At 43.5% G+C, this 15,008-nt stretch overlaps 1 long non-coding RNA gene across 1 annotated transcript; it reads right to left on the bottom strand.

Annotated features, from left to right (window-relative positions):
• Positions 1–2,658: 2,658 nt before the first annotated feature.
• Positions 2,659–10,141, bottom strand: LOC310896479. The gene is made up of 2 exons (XR_014581532.1): positions 3,060–10,141; positions 2,659–2,941 (listed from the first exon to the last, which is right to left on the bottom strand). It is a non-coding gene; the product is annotated as an uncharacterized lncRNA (long non-coding RNA).
• Between the last annotated feature and the right edge of the window lie 4,867 nt (positions 10,142–15,008).

The following is a 15,008-nucleotide window of genomic DNA, read 5'->3' on the forward strand; positions in this document are numbered from 1 at the left end:
CGTGCTGCATTTTTTGTTAATGGGTGAGCAGCTGAGTTTAACTGAACTGTTCCTGGAGAAATAAGAAATGTCTCAAATGAGATTTCATTTTCTAAAACTTGCTTTGTGTATGCAAGGTTTACATTGCAAATTTGTTATTGGAACAGCTTCTCACTAGGTAAAGCTTTTTATGTCTAGAGGTCCCTTAATTATATTGCTCCACTAGTATAAATGTTTTCCTTCAGGGTACTTAATGCATTAGAAATGGTTATTGAATAGTTTCTGAATTTGCCTAATGTCCTGTGGTTTGATCTAAATCAGATCATAAAAATGAATGAATGAACCTTTCAATGTAACAAGTTGCCAAGGAAGCCTGTAGCACTACTTTGAGGAAGCAACTGACCCCTTCACAGTTCCATTTTCTAGTGGACTATGGTAGGAATCCCTTCTTTCTCAAATGGTTTGGCCCACAAAAATTAGCATATCACAAAGTAAAACAGGGTCCACATGGCAAAATGCAAGATTCCTGCACTGGTGCAATCTTAATTTGCTTTGGGGAAGGCAGAGGGCTACAGCTATCCCAAGTCTCCCTGGGGAGGGAGGTTATTCTCACCAGCACTGGCCTTGCTGCTCAGCCACCAGAGGGTGGCTTTGAGCAGCAGCAGCAGCCAGGTGGAGCTGGGCTAATGCCCTTCCTGCCATCGGTGGGTGGCCAGTGGCTCTCCTGCTCTTCTCAAAGTGGTGTGTTAATCCTGTGATCCTCATAACAGAGCCTGCTGTGCTTGATGATTACTCGCCGTGCTTTTTCTTGCCCCACGTGGTTGAAAGAAGAAATCACTATCATCATCTTCTGGAAGAAGCTGACAAAACTGAAAGACAGGGACTTCACATATGCCCCATGGGGAGTGGTCAAAGTAAACTCAACAGTTTCAAGTCTGAGATTCCTTGTCAGGTAGCTTTTTTTACCTCCTTACCCCTTTCACCTTTATACAAACCCAAACAAGATGCCCAAGTATTGCAGGACTTGGGATGCACCTTTCGTGGGGTTCAGGTCTGGTCCCAGCACGGCCTATATAGATCTTTCTTTATGGCAGGATAAATGGCGCGTGTCAGCTGTGTCCCTGCTGGGCTGGGCACAGGCAAGTTTGGTTGGGCCCTAGCTAAACGTGGTCAACCCCCAGAGTGTAGCGGAGAGTGGGAGGAGAAGGAGACTGCTCCCACTACGTGCTCCAGTGCGATGGTGAACGTGGGTTAGGCTGCTTCCCTCGTGTTTCCCAGGTCGGAATGGTCATTGCTGTTTGCTCAAGCAAAGCCAGGGCTTTCCTCACAGAACAAGACTGAAGCCCTATTAAAACCACCTAATGACAACACAAATCATGTTGAACAGAAAATAACTTGTGTTCCCTGCTTGGGATTTTGAGGGTTGTGGGTTTTGTTCTGGTTTTCCCTTTCCTAATTTGCCTGTGGGAAACTCTGCCTCCATACCAGCACAAGCACACAATAGCTTGTTGTCTTTTTGCCTGGAAGGAGTTGGTGAGTGTTTGAATAGCTGGAATTGAGTTTATTTTTCCTCTATACTTCAGCTCATTCATCACTACGGCATCCTAAAAGTGAGGATTTTCAAGAGCATTGGAATCTCCCTCCATTTTTTTTTCCTAAAAGATGTTCTGCATCTTAAATTTCAGACCCCAGCCCCTTGTTAGAATCGCTAGCTAATACTGCAGTAAAATCCCAGCTTCAACCAAATGGATTCATGTGCCATTAAGCAAATATGAGCTGAGTAGAAAGGACTAGAAAGATCCTGTGATAATGTAGCCAGCTCAAATGCAAATGTAAAAGTCAATTATTTTTTATGTCGAAGAGACTTGGAAAGTTCAGTAAAAACAGTGAACAAGAACTGATGAAGAAATAGGCTCCGCAGCTCCTGTACCCACTTACTATTATACAGGCATGCTTTGGACTTTTATATTAAGTGGAAATAAAAGTCCACACGATGCTTAGCAAAATTCAACTTAAAGCACTGCCTAAATCTGCCTGCTCTTTGTAATGACTTCAAAGTTGTTTTGTTGTCCTAGGTTTCTGCCAGTACTGAACCAGATACTTGCCTACCAGAATACTGTGCCAGCAGCAACTTTTTCAGTTTCTCTCCTCTGAATAGCATTGGCAGATAGGAAGAACCATAAGACAGGAGACTGATTTTTGTTTTTGTGTGTGTGATTCTTTCAGCTTTTGTTCCTAGATTTAAAAAAATCAGCAAGATCCAGCAAGGCACCCGAACTCCTGCAGGTCTCCCAAGGCAGCTTGCCCTGGCAGAGCAATGCCTTGGGGGATTCCTGAGCCTTGGAGGATGCTCTCACCTCTTTAAGCTCCTTCGCCCTTTGGGAGCCTTACAGCTTCCATGCACATTAAGAGGTTTAAAGGCAGGGTGCTGCTTCCCCACTCACAGCCTAGCCTTCTGGCTGGTGCCCCAGCTACACACCATCCTGCAGGAAAGGGTGCCGCACGCTCCCTGTGCTGGTGGGTGCAGGGGTGGGCATGGGAGCATGGAGCCCCTCCCTCAGGGAGAAAGGGAGCCTCCAGCTTCTCGCTGGATTGTGCTGATCTTCAAGGGCTTTTTGCTTTGACATGCAATGAATAATGAGCACAGAAACAATCGACTGCTTTTGGCAATAAGCACTGTTACTTGCTTCAAGCTCATTTAATCCACTTGGGAAGAGACCGCAGCAGAAACAAGGAAAGGTGCTACTCTATGCTTTTCTCCTTATTTTTGGGGGAGGCTTACTGAAAAATGTGAAGTACCAGCAACAGCAGAAATGGGTTCTTGTTTCATCTCCACCAGTGGCAGCTTCCACAGTGTGTGCCTAGTGGCCAGGAAAACCTTGGAACCTTGTCTCTGTCCCTCCTTGCAGACCTCCCAGGTCACCTTCTGCCACCAGAAACCACTGTTGACTTTAAGTTGTGTCTGCAAGCATGAAAACAACATGTTGAAGTAGGTTAATTTTTAGTGGATCAACTCCATAAATTTTAATCTTCCATTTTTCTGGGAGACAAACACCTGAACAATGACTGAAGGTACTTACCAAGAGCAGTCAGTTTGGTGCAGCAGTGAGAGAGAATGCTGGGAGCATTCATAGATCACTCACAGTACACACCAGCCCGGTATTGCTCTGAGATATGCTCATTTAACAGCTTAACTCACAGGAATACGCCGTGTGCAGCAGGATGAAAGAGTGAAGGAAACACCTCAGGTCAAAGGCTCCAAAAACAGGGGACGTTTGCATTCAAAGCGGCATTCAGACTGAACAGTCAGGGCAAAATTCTGCGCTGCTTTTCAAATATCTGGATTCAAATCTGCAGGCTGTGCTCTGGGTATGAAAAGAATTGCTTTTAAAGGTAAAACGAATGCCTCTGGGGTGGGAGCAGCAGGATGGAGATGGAGGAGCATGGTCCATTTGCACCCCCCATTCCTAACTCCCTTCCTCCCCCAGCATTTCTCAGGGAAGCTGGAGCCACCCTCTGAGTCCATCTAAGAACAGCCTCTGCCTTGTTGTGAAAGTGCAGGCCACAAACCCTGCCACCTCTGCTGGGGTGGGAGGAGGGTGAAGGCATCTTGAGACCTTCCTCCCCCTTCTGCTGCTCTCCTGCCTGGCTGTGGGAAAGCTGCCTAGGGGGTGCGATGGGGAGGGATGAGGAGGGTGGGAGGCAGGGAGAGGCACTGCCTGCAGGCTGCTGCCCCCTGAACATTTTGAAGCCTTTGAACACATCACAGGCACAAACAATGTGGGTATGTGAAAATGGAGCAAGGACAGGCAGGGTAGAAGGACAGATGTGGCCATTGTGGCGGTGTGCTGTCGCAAGAGGTAACTCGCGTATAACTCATCTTGGCCCCTTCCTCCTGCGCTCGTATCAGCAGGAGCTGCAGCCGTGGGCCCGCCTGCCTGCTAGCAAACGCACGTGTGCAGCCACGACGAGTTGTCTCAACCCGTCAGTTTGGGGGCTGGCTTTTGCAGGCAGCAGTGCCCTGGCCTGGCCCATCCATGACAACGCCTCACACTGCTCCCAGGCGGCCCCATGGCCCGGGCTGGCCTGTCTGCCATGAGGGGCCAGCAACGGGCAGCAGCCCGGCCATCTTCTCCCCTGCTGTGGTGAGGTGCTTCTTGGCCTCCCCCAGAAGCTCTGCAGGTCCACAAGACAACCTGCAGAAATGGGTGCTGCATCGCAAGGCCCAGGCAGGGGAGAGGAGGAGGAGGAGGAGGGAGCAGGGCCCCAGCACTTCCAGGCCCCGCTAGCCTCTTGCAGGCATGGGTCAGAGCGGTACAAATGGCACCAAACCGAGCCAGGCTTTGATGGAGTAATGGTCAGGAGAAAGTGCAACATTTAAAAAGCTTAACTCTCCCTACAGATCATTAATTACTCGATCAAATTTTAAGCGGAAAGACTCCACAAAAATACAGAGAAGCATTTCACCTCATAAGAGAAACACCAGGGCACTAATAAGTGTTCATTACTGAGAAGGGTCTATGTTCCTTCATGCAGAGAACGCTACATGATCATAAATGAACATTTTTCTACATTTCTTCAGTGAAATCTACTCAGGATGACTCTACCGAATTACCCCTGACCCCGTTTCTGGAGAGACTCCCACAGCGAGGCTCTACAAAACTTAAGGAGATAAAATGAGAAATCCTCAGAGCACAATCCCTGCTCTGTTGTGGAATGTTTCATCTCTTTGTGCGGTGCTAAAGCGCTGCCTTGCAGGCCTCAGGAACATAAACACTAATTACTATAGCTCTGCAACTGAAGCCATAAAGAAATGTACAGTATGACTAATAAGCAATTAGATGCTAAATTAAGAAGCAGAATTTGGTGGTCAATAGTCCATCAAAGGAGGAATAAAACCCTAAAGAAAACAGCTATGGTATTTTATGGGAGAAACATGTGTCTTAGAAAATGCCTCGATATGGCATTTATACACAGACACTGCAAATAGTCTTGTGGTGCTGGTAATGACTTGACTTTACATGTATGCTTAGTCTGCCAACAATGTGATTGAAAAGAACTTTGGTGGTCATTCCATAGATGAAGACAGCAAAAGAAGAATAGATATACAACATATAAGACTGATTAAATGTACAGAGCTGTGGCTCGGGTTCTTCTGATTCAAGCTGCTGGACAGTGCAGGCATGATTCAGTTGCCTAAATACAGTTGCATTGGGTCCCTCTTGATTTAGCCACCCAAACATAAGGTGCTTTTCCAGGTGATTTATTACTGTCTTGGTAACAATGAAACTCAGGTATACGTGAAAAGAACTTGTTTGGCATGGACAGGGTTTGCAGGATTGAGTAAGCTCTCTGTCATGTAGCATTTCCCAGACTCCCTTCTGAATTTTCCCAGCTCACATCTGAAGCAGACAGAGCAGGAGATAGTTTCCAAAATTTTCTGTATTCTGTCTCACGTGGTAGTCTAGAGAGTTGTGTTGCCAGACTTAATTACTTTCCTGTTCTAATAAAACACAACTTAGACAGCCACGTGAAGAGACATGAGGAAGAGCAGGGTGAGGCCAGCTCAGTGCTGGCTGGCTCATGCTCCCCGTGCAGGCAGCAGCACCGGCTGGCCAGCTTGCAAGGCCTTGCTTCCATTTTGCTTTGCTGCCACAGCTTCTGGCTGCCACAGAGTTAGTCGAACCCTTGGATTAGGATATACATACAAACGCTCATGTCTGACACAGATTGTTCAGCCAAACACATCGAGTTTCAAGCCAAATTTCAGTCTAGAACTTGCTTGACCTGCAGTCATCATGGGAGTGGGGACAGTGGGTTTCAGAAGTGGTTCCCAGTGTTCTTTTTCGACACCAGCACACAGAGTACAGGAAAATCACCCAGCAGCCTTGTAAAGTGCATCTTATGCAATTTGTTAACTGAAAATTGTCTGAGACATTGATAAATCCAATTTGATCTAAATTACACAGTGATAGCTGAACTCCATCCTGGATCACAATAGTGGGCTTTTGATAGGGTCAGTGAACATTTTCTTTGTAGATCTATCTGTTCAACGTTAACGTGTTTTTTTAGTTCACTGATGCTGCTGCGCAGCTGCTGTCCTATAGCAGTAAGACTTGAGTATCCTCAGCAACGTGAGAGGAAACTGGGGCTGGCAGGCCCAGAATTGGTGCAGGCAAACCAAGCAAATGAAATATGCAACTAAATATGAAATCCATGTGTCCTATGAGTGATAAAACAAGGGAGTTTTGTTTTGTTTTGTTTTGAATCTGACTCATGCATTCATTTCCTCTGTGTAGGGCACCACACAGGTGAGAACAACTTCATTTTCAGTAACTAGAAGACTTTTCCCCCAGATGGAACTTCCTTTGTCAATATCTGCTGGCACGTAGCCTGGGGATTTTCAAATACTATTCTAAAATAGTTTCTGAAGTAGGAGGGGCTTTAAAAGGGAATTAAGCTGAATATTTCTGAACAGATCAGCTAAGCCTGTAATAAGTGTGTCACCTCCTAACTGTGGAATATCAATGGTGAGATCTGCAGGAGGGCCTCAGCACTGCTGAGAGGGAACCAGAACATTATGGTGGCACCAAGAAGTCTTCGCAGCATTCAAACGCTTTTGCTGGCCAACTTCTGTAACTACATGTCTGATCTTTGCTTAGAGATACACACTTTCCTAGTGTGCTTACTCTCTGGGGGTCCTGGCAAGGGTCAGAGAACATGGTCCAAGGACAAATACAGACAAAGCCTTTGCTTGTGGAGTGGGAAGAGAAAGTTTCATAGCTGAGAAGGTTCCTTCGTACCCTCCAGGGCAGGAGACACCAGCTCCACCCCTTAGCTCCCTGCCTTTCTCAAATTTCCCATTCGTGGCTGTTGCTTGAAGAGCCATTGTCAAGCTTCTCTCCAACCACCGCATTTCCCATCAACTCCTTTTAAAGGAGCACTGGAGCAAACAAGGCTCCAGCTCCTTCCCCTGTTCTGTCACCTCTTCATAAAGCAGCACAACAGCAGTCTTCCACCACTGCTTTCTCCTGGGCAAAACATCTGAGCCTTCTGGGCTGCTTCCTTCTCTCTAGCAGGGCAGTGTGCCCAAGGCTGGTGAGGGCAGGTTACCCAGAGCTTAGAGGCTTTGGGGAAGATTGGCACTGCGGTTGTTGTCCAGGGTCCACCCTTTGGCAGGAAGACAACTAAACGCATGTTCAGCCTCCACACTGCATAAGGTAAGGCCAGAGGTAAACACAACATAGGCTTTTTTTTTTTTTTTTAACTCTGTACAGGGTCATGGTGCTGTGAACAAGGCAAGGTGTGGCATCTTCTGTGACATGAAGGGGCACTGTAACATCACAAATGATCCATTCTCTGCTTGGAGACTCTAAGGTACATGTGAAAGTCGTTAATTCTTCTAGTGAAGCCTACCGCGTTTCATAATTTATGTGAGGTGAACCACACAAACATCAGCTACTTTTATCTACCGATCCAGTCCCCCCATTGCCCTGAGTTACTTTCTAATGCAGCCACAGCTCCACTAGCACAAAAATCACTCAACAACAAGCAAAACTCTGCCAAATACTCTGCTGGGAAGATGGCGGGGAGGCCAACAAAGCAACCTGCAGCAATTCTGCTCAGACTGCTCAGGCTTCTGCTTCGTGCTGGCAGCCCCAACCAGCCTGACTCGAAATAGAAGACATACAAGGTGAGGTACCTTTTTCTCCAAATCACAGCTTACCTAGCAGTCTGACTTACTCTGCTCGGACACGTTAGCTGGATCAGGCTGCATCAACAGGATCATATACATCGGTACTAAAAATTAAATATATTGGTACTTTAATCTTTCTTTCACATCAGTATTTTATGGAAGCATTCATTTATGATGATATCCTGTAAGTGTACTTATGCAAGGAGGATGCTAGAGGCAGAAAGGACTTGTGTGAGTTTTTCTCTACTCCATACTTCCAAGACAGCTCTGGGCAAATGACTACTGCTTCTCTGTTTCTCTGTTCCCCAGCTGTCCACAATAGGGATCAGAGAACTTCATATCTTGTGGGAGCAACTAGGAGGAGTCCAAGAAGAAGGAAACTGCTGTTTCCTTTCTGGATATTACCAACAGGCTGTTGGGTTTTTATGTTTCTATGTGAGGAGCTCTTTAGATTGAGCTAGATCTTTAATTGAATCAGCCACATGTGGTTCCTAATGAACAGAGATGGAGATGGATGAGGATGAAGATGAGGATGGGGATAAGGATGAGGATGAGGAATCTGCTCGACTTCCCAAGCACCCCGCTGAAGATGATAAGAAAGACAACAGGAAGCATTTCCTTGTGGAAAGAGCAGCAGAGAGGCTGCAGAATATCCCTCACTGGAGGCCCTAAGGTGGACAGTAGACAAACTGCTGTCAGCAATGTGGCCTGAATATTTGGGTTTGCCCTGGGACAGGAAGCTGGACAAAATGATATCTCAGAATCCCTTCCAGACCTATTTTTCCCGAGTATATAGTGCCATTTAATGCTAACTTCATTGTTACTGGGAGAGAGGCCACATAACAATTTCTTCTGGACAAGAAATCAGGATTTATTGAATGATGCGGTTCTGTACTGATTACATGATATGATAGCACTTGTCAAAATTCCCAGTGACTGTACTCTAACCTCTTTTTGCCCCCAAAATCACTAACAACCTCAATCAATGTGAAGCTATCAGAAGGCTACAGGGATATGGAGAGCTTAGTGTTTTGGTGAAATATCAGGGCACGTATGTTAAAATGAATTCTAGAAACTTTCCATAAACTGAGCTGTATTAATTATGAACAATTTAGGCTTAACCAGCATATATATATATATATCTTTGAAGATTCTGGACAGTTTGTAGCTGATATGCCTTTAAAAATGAACTAAAATCAGTCTGTACGTTATTCTTTATAAACAAAAATTGCATATGAATATGGAATTAATTGAAAAAAAAGCAATGCACGTGGATATCACCAGTGTCAAAATTTAGTGCTTTTCTCACCTAAAACCTGCAGGAGTTCATCAGTTACCTGTCTTAGCTTTGGATCTGGTGAGTTACATTCTCAAAGTCAAACTCACTTAAAAGCACACTGACAGGTGACATTATTAGGCACATCCCTGCTAACTAAGGAGTTGTTGGTTATTGAAGTTTAAATTAAATCAAAATCCTTAAATGTTACTCCTCTGAATGCCTGGCAGCCCCGATTTTTCTAGAGGAGATCTAATAAATAAACGGTGAGGCTGTGGGAACTGTTTCAGGATTTGACTTATAAATAACAGCACAGTGCCTGAAATTCTTTTTAGGGACTGTTCTTTCACCAGATCTTGTCAGAACAGATAACTATGCCAGTTATAGATTAAAATTTTAAAGAGACATCTAATATGTTCCAAATAAATCTGAGACTTGCATGTATTAAGTTGGAAAAAAAAACAGCAACAACAACAACAACAAAAAACTTTGAACAGCATTACTTTTTAAATATTCATGAACAAGTATCTGAAAAGATGGTGGGTTTAAGATAAACAGCTGTATCACAACAATCATTGTGATCAACTAATTTAAAGTGTCCTCACAGGAGGTAAACAAATGTAAAACGGAAACCATAAAATATCCGAATGTACACGTCACTCCCATGAGCAGGGACGAGGTGGGAATCAGATGGAACTGACACTATTATTCAGAATTACACTGTCATAAACCTAAGCTAGCACTCTGAAGGACCATTCATCAAAATAAGCACTCCTTTCCCTTCCTCGTGTTAGAAATGGCCCCTCTTTTGTCTTAGAAGCACAGAATTTGATGAAATAAGCAGTGCAGCTTTCTGCCAACACACACTTCTCCAAAACTGGAAGAATAACTTACCACGACTGATGTTAGGTCATTTTAGCTTTAGCAGACCAGAAAAACTCATCTCTTAGACATCAGTTATATCCAACTCTCTAAGAATTTTAAACAGCTTATAAGTGAAGTAATTAAGTGTATGTTTAGTTTCTACTCTTGTTCCTGCAGAGGTACTGAGAAGGCACCAGTTTGACATGCTAGGAAAATAAAACTGTCAGCATGGGAAATTATGGGAAAAAAAAGCCCTACCAGCATAAATAAAGAAAACCCTCTGCACAGATCAGCAGCCACAGCATAGATGTCCGTGCCCAAGAGCTCTGCAGCTGAATTTACTGAGCAGCCGGCTATCTTGCTGGTGAGGATAATGGCATGGGTGAGGATAATAACCCTCCGCTAAGGGCAGGAGACTGCGAGGGCTTCCCCAGCAGCACGGCGGTGCAGAGCGCGCACACAAATCCCACCAGTCCCCTGGGAACAATTGCCCCAGCACCCAGAGAGCTCCGGCTGCTCTACCAAACCTCAGAGCAAAAACAGCTTCTGCCCCAGGCTGTGTTGCATCAGGTGGTCTGTAAATTCATAGAGATTAGTGATTTTAGCCCAGCACCTGATGCTGGGAAACTAGGAGTCTCCAAAATTGAAATCTGACAGAAGGTAACAGCCCTTGGTAGCCAGTCACCAGCAGATTGACTCAGACTTGAGGCCAGGTCACAGTGTGGCATCAGAAAGAGAGCAAAAAATACTGGATTCAAAAACACTAGTAACAAGTTTTTAATCTCCGATCCTTCTCAGGAAGCAGCAAAATTCTCATCATATATAGAAATATTTATTTGCTAGATTAACGCTCTAAGTGTGCAAGACATTAAGTCATTCCTATCACTTAAGGAAAAAAAAAAAACACCTTGAATTCTTGCCAGGGAATCTGAGCACCATAGTGGGACACCTGAGGTGTCTGCAAATCTGCAACAACTGTTTGGAAACAATATATTCTGCTATACTTTGATCTCTCAAATCTCAGCCTTAAGGACTAGCTGTTTCTTATGAGATCCTTCTGAAGCCATAAGCTTTCTCTTCTCTACCCACTACCCAAGGGGCACTATTTGGTATAGGAGATCCTGCCCTAGCATACTAAAACTAGCCTTTCAGCATGATGAAAAAAAAGTATGCTGACATTTCTGAATCTCTTAGTGTATTTTGGATGGCAGCTGTCTTAAAAGTACACATTATTACTTAAAAGTACACTTTACAGTTATTTCCAGTGGAACAAAGCACTTTGCAGCTGGCATGACTACCAGAGGACAGTCAAGTCACCAGGCAAGGTGGGGATAAGTCAGTGAATTGTACTCTAAAATGTTTGGTGCTTTATTACAAAATTAGAAACCAAACCCAGAAACCCTTACAACCCTTACCCGACACACCCCACACCCTACTCCCTCCCCCCCCCCCAAAAAAAAAAACACACACAAAAAACAACAAACAGCATCAACAAAACAATGAAATCTACCTGATGCATCTTTTTTTCTTTCTTTTTTTTTTTTTTTTCATTCCTGTAGTTTTTAGATGGCATCATTTCTGGACATCTTTCCCAGTTAGTCGTCTGAGTTGAGTGTCCCCTTTGACATGCTCTGTTCCTCAGAAGCAGCCTATCTCCCTGGATAGTGCTAATTATACACCTACTTTAACAGCACATTGCATACAAAACACAGCGTCAAAGAAGCTCCTGAACACCACTTCTCTCCTCTCCTACCCTTTTGTTGAATGATATCATTATATTCTAGCACTGTCTGTGTTAAAAACGAAACAGTTGCAAAGACCTTAGTATATTAATGCAATTAGAAGATTTTTTTCCTTCTCTGGGCTTTAATCTCGGCAAAAATTAAAGAGTCACAGTGATTTATGCAAAAAGTCACTTTAGCTAGTGTTGGATATACAGGGAAAAGTGTAAGGACAGGAGAAGCACGTAGTAATACTTACTCACACTACCCTAGCAGCAACCAGTGAGGGAATTCTTAACCCTGAGAGGGTGCCTGAGTATTTAACAGCCTTTGATAGATTTTCTTTTCCTCTGAATTTTGCAGTGCTGTTTAAATAGCTTATTTCTACATAAATTTCTTACTGGCGTAACTCTATTCAGTTTGTTATGAATTTTCAGAAACCACATCCCAAAAGAAACAATTACCATACAAATATCTTATTAGTTCTAGTCTTCGGTTTTCTCTGAGGAATTAATAAAGATTAAACCTGACACATTCATATGACAGACATGGAACACGAGGCTTAGAGTTCATAATAATACCCCTCCGTGCTATTTCTGATGGAAACCTCGGGACAGCTACTCTGTTTTGAAAAAATTAAGATGTGAAATGTTTCTGGGAATCTTTGGCAGGGATAAAAGCAGCAATACTCTGATTTGGAGGACCTGAATATATAATGTTCACAGGATCACAACCGTGACAAAATACAGTTTTGAATGAAAAGGACTATGATTTCACTGGTAGAGAAATATGAAGTGTAACATATTTATATATATACATATATAAAATACAAAAAAAAGTGGTATGACCAAAATACAGCAGATTTCTGAAATAATTCATTTTCTGCAAATTGATCAATTGTTGGGATAGGTGATCTAAAGCCTATTAGAGTACCTCTTTAATAATCTGTTAATATAATTTCAATTTAATTGCAATTAGAAAACAGATTGCTGAGAGAAGCTGGGGGATCCCTGTCTGTGGAAGTGTTTTAAAAAACTTTGACAAGCTTGTCAGGAATGAGACAGCATAAGTAAAGTAAGGAATGGACTAGCAAACCTCTCATATTCCCCTCCACACTCCTATTTCTATAATCCCATGATTACTAGGTGATTATTACAGAGATTTGTTTCAGAAGTAACATACATCTCCTAAAGTCTTCAATTTCAGAAAATATACTCTAGGTCTTAAAAGGCTGCAACTTAAAAAGAAACGGACCAAAACCAGACAATTAAATACTACCATCATCTGCGTGAAGTGGATTACAATGTCATACAAGAAAGCTGAGTGTCTTTCTGTATTCACCAATAATAAATTTAAGACATGCTTCATAAGCAAAATAGAAAACATTTTCATTATATGAAAGATGTTGTTTAATTAGGAAAATTTTGGTTCTGTTTTTAGTCAGATGCATCCTTTAGTCCAGTTGCTACCAAGAAGTCAGGAAATTCTAAAGGTAGCTCTACCTCTGACAGTTTAACTGAAATTATAACTGATAAGGTTTTATATGTCTTTTTTTTAATAGAACCCCCTTGTTCTTTTTGAATCATATACTTGAGTAAGATTAAAAGATTAAAAGATCTGTCAGAAGAAATAAAGCCATAGGAGCCTGCCTTCATTTCCTTGGCTTTTAGAGGAGTATGTTGAATTAACACCTCATGTTGTAGCTAGAAAGATAATTTGTACAGAAAGATCATTTGTACAGGTAGCTAGGAGCATTGGAACACTACTCTGTGCTGGTGTGGCCTCACCTCGAGTACTGTGTGCTGTTTTTTACACCACGGTATAAGAAAGACATAAAAATAGTAGAGTGTATCCAAAGGAGGGCTACAAAGATGGTGACAGGTCTAGAGAGTAAGACCTCTCTATGGAGTGGTTGAGGAGCGGCTGAGGCCCCTTGGTTTGTTCATCCCAGAGCAGAGCAGGCTGAGGGGAGGCCTCATGGCGGCCTGCAGCTCCCTCACGAGGGGAGCGGAGGGGCAGGCGCTGAGCTCTGCTCTCTGGGGACAGCGACAGGACCCGAGGGAACGGCATGGGGCTGGGACAGGGGAGGGTCAGGCTGGGGGTTAGGAAGGGTTCTGCACCCAGAGGGGGGTCGGGCACTGGGAGAGGCTCCCCAGGGACGTGGTCATGGCACCGAGCTACTGGAGTTCAAGAAGAGCTTGGACCAGGCTCTCAGACATAGGGTCTGATTTTCAAGTGGTCCTGTGTGGAGCCAGTACTTGGACTCGATGACCTTTGTGGGTCCTTTCCCACTGAGGATATTCTGTGATTATCTGATTCTGTGTTAGTCAAAGTCACCCTACGGAAACGATCAGCAAAGCCAGCCCAGAATAAAACTGGCTTGCAGTTGAGACTTAATTTGCATTAGGATTAATGCTGGAATAAAAAAGGCGATTTGTTTTAATTGCATGAGCGTGGTTCCCGACTGCCTTGGCAGCAGTAGCCTGCACACACTCTTTGTGCCTTCTCCCACAGGGAGCAGTTACTCTGACATAACCTGCTGGACGGTATCTCTACAACCATCATAGTAAATATTTACCACCACAAAACCATCAAAATACATAACTCCTACACAACTACATCCAATAATATGATGTCCTCCTACTGAAGGACAAACACTCTTTACGAAAACCAAGGACATGAATGGAATAACCATCCTCTTTCCTGACTTCTGGCAATGATAAGTAACCCTTGATTTCATGACTTACAACATGGCACCTGGTCACCGCAGGCAACTGATTGACTTCTTTTTAAGCAGCTTCAAGCTGACCATAAAGACAGATAAGAAGTCCTACAAGATTTGTTTCAAGGCATGCCTCCACCAGGAGCCCAGAAATCTGCCGGCCTGCTACCTACCAAGCAATGCCTGTTAACAGAGCAACTTCTCGAGGCACTTATCTGCTCTCAGAAGAGCAAACGTGTCTCCTCTTATGTTCAACGGTGACAAGATTGCATGTAGGTTCAGACCCCTCGAGAAAGTGCTCAGCATGATGAAGGAAATTAGCACTGAAGTCAGCAAGCCAACAACAATCCAGTTCTTCCATTCTTCTTCTTCAAAATATTAACTTTTGCAGGCCAGGCCACATCACCACCAGTAAAAGCAGTATCTACTTCTTACCATTTTGGCCCTATTAATCTCAGACATATTAGCACACTCCTGAGACTTCTTACTATACACCTCAACATTTGTGGTTGTGCAATAACATGCAATTACATGGTGTTTTTTTTAAACCAACTAAAATAAAAACATACATTACAAATTCCAAGAAGAGATTATGCCAATAGTTTTGTTTCCACATTTTATTATGGTAAATGTCCTATGTTTTAACACATAATACACATTAGCTTTAAAAAGATTAGATACTCACAATTCCAGATATGTTTATGGATCTTTTTAAAATAGTAAATGTATCAGATCAGTTTGTTCCATGAA

The sequence above is a fragment of the Anser anser genome (genome assembly GCF_964211835.1).
Source record: "Anser anser genome assembly, chromosome: 3".
Classification (NCBI taxonomy): Eukaryota; Metazoa; Chordata; class Aves; order Anseriformes; family Anatidae; genus Anser; species Anser anser.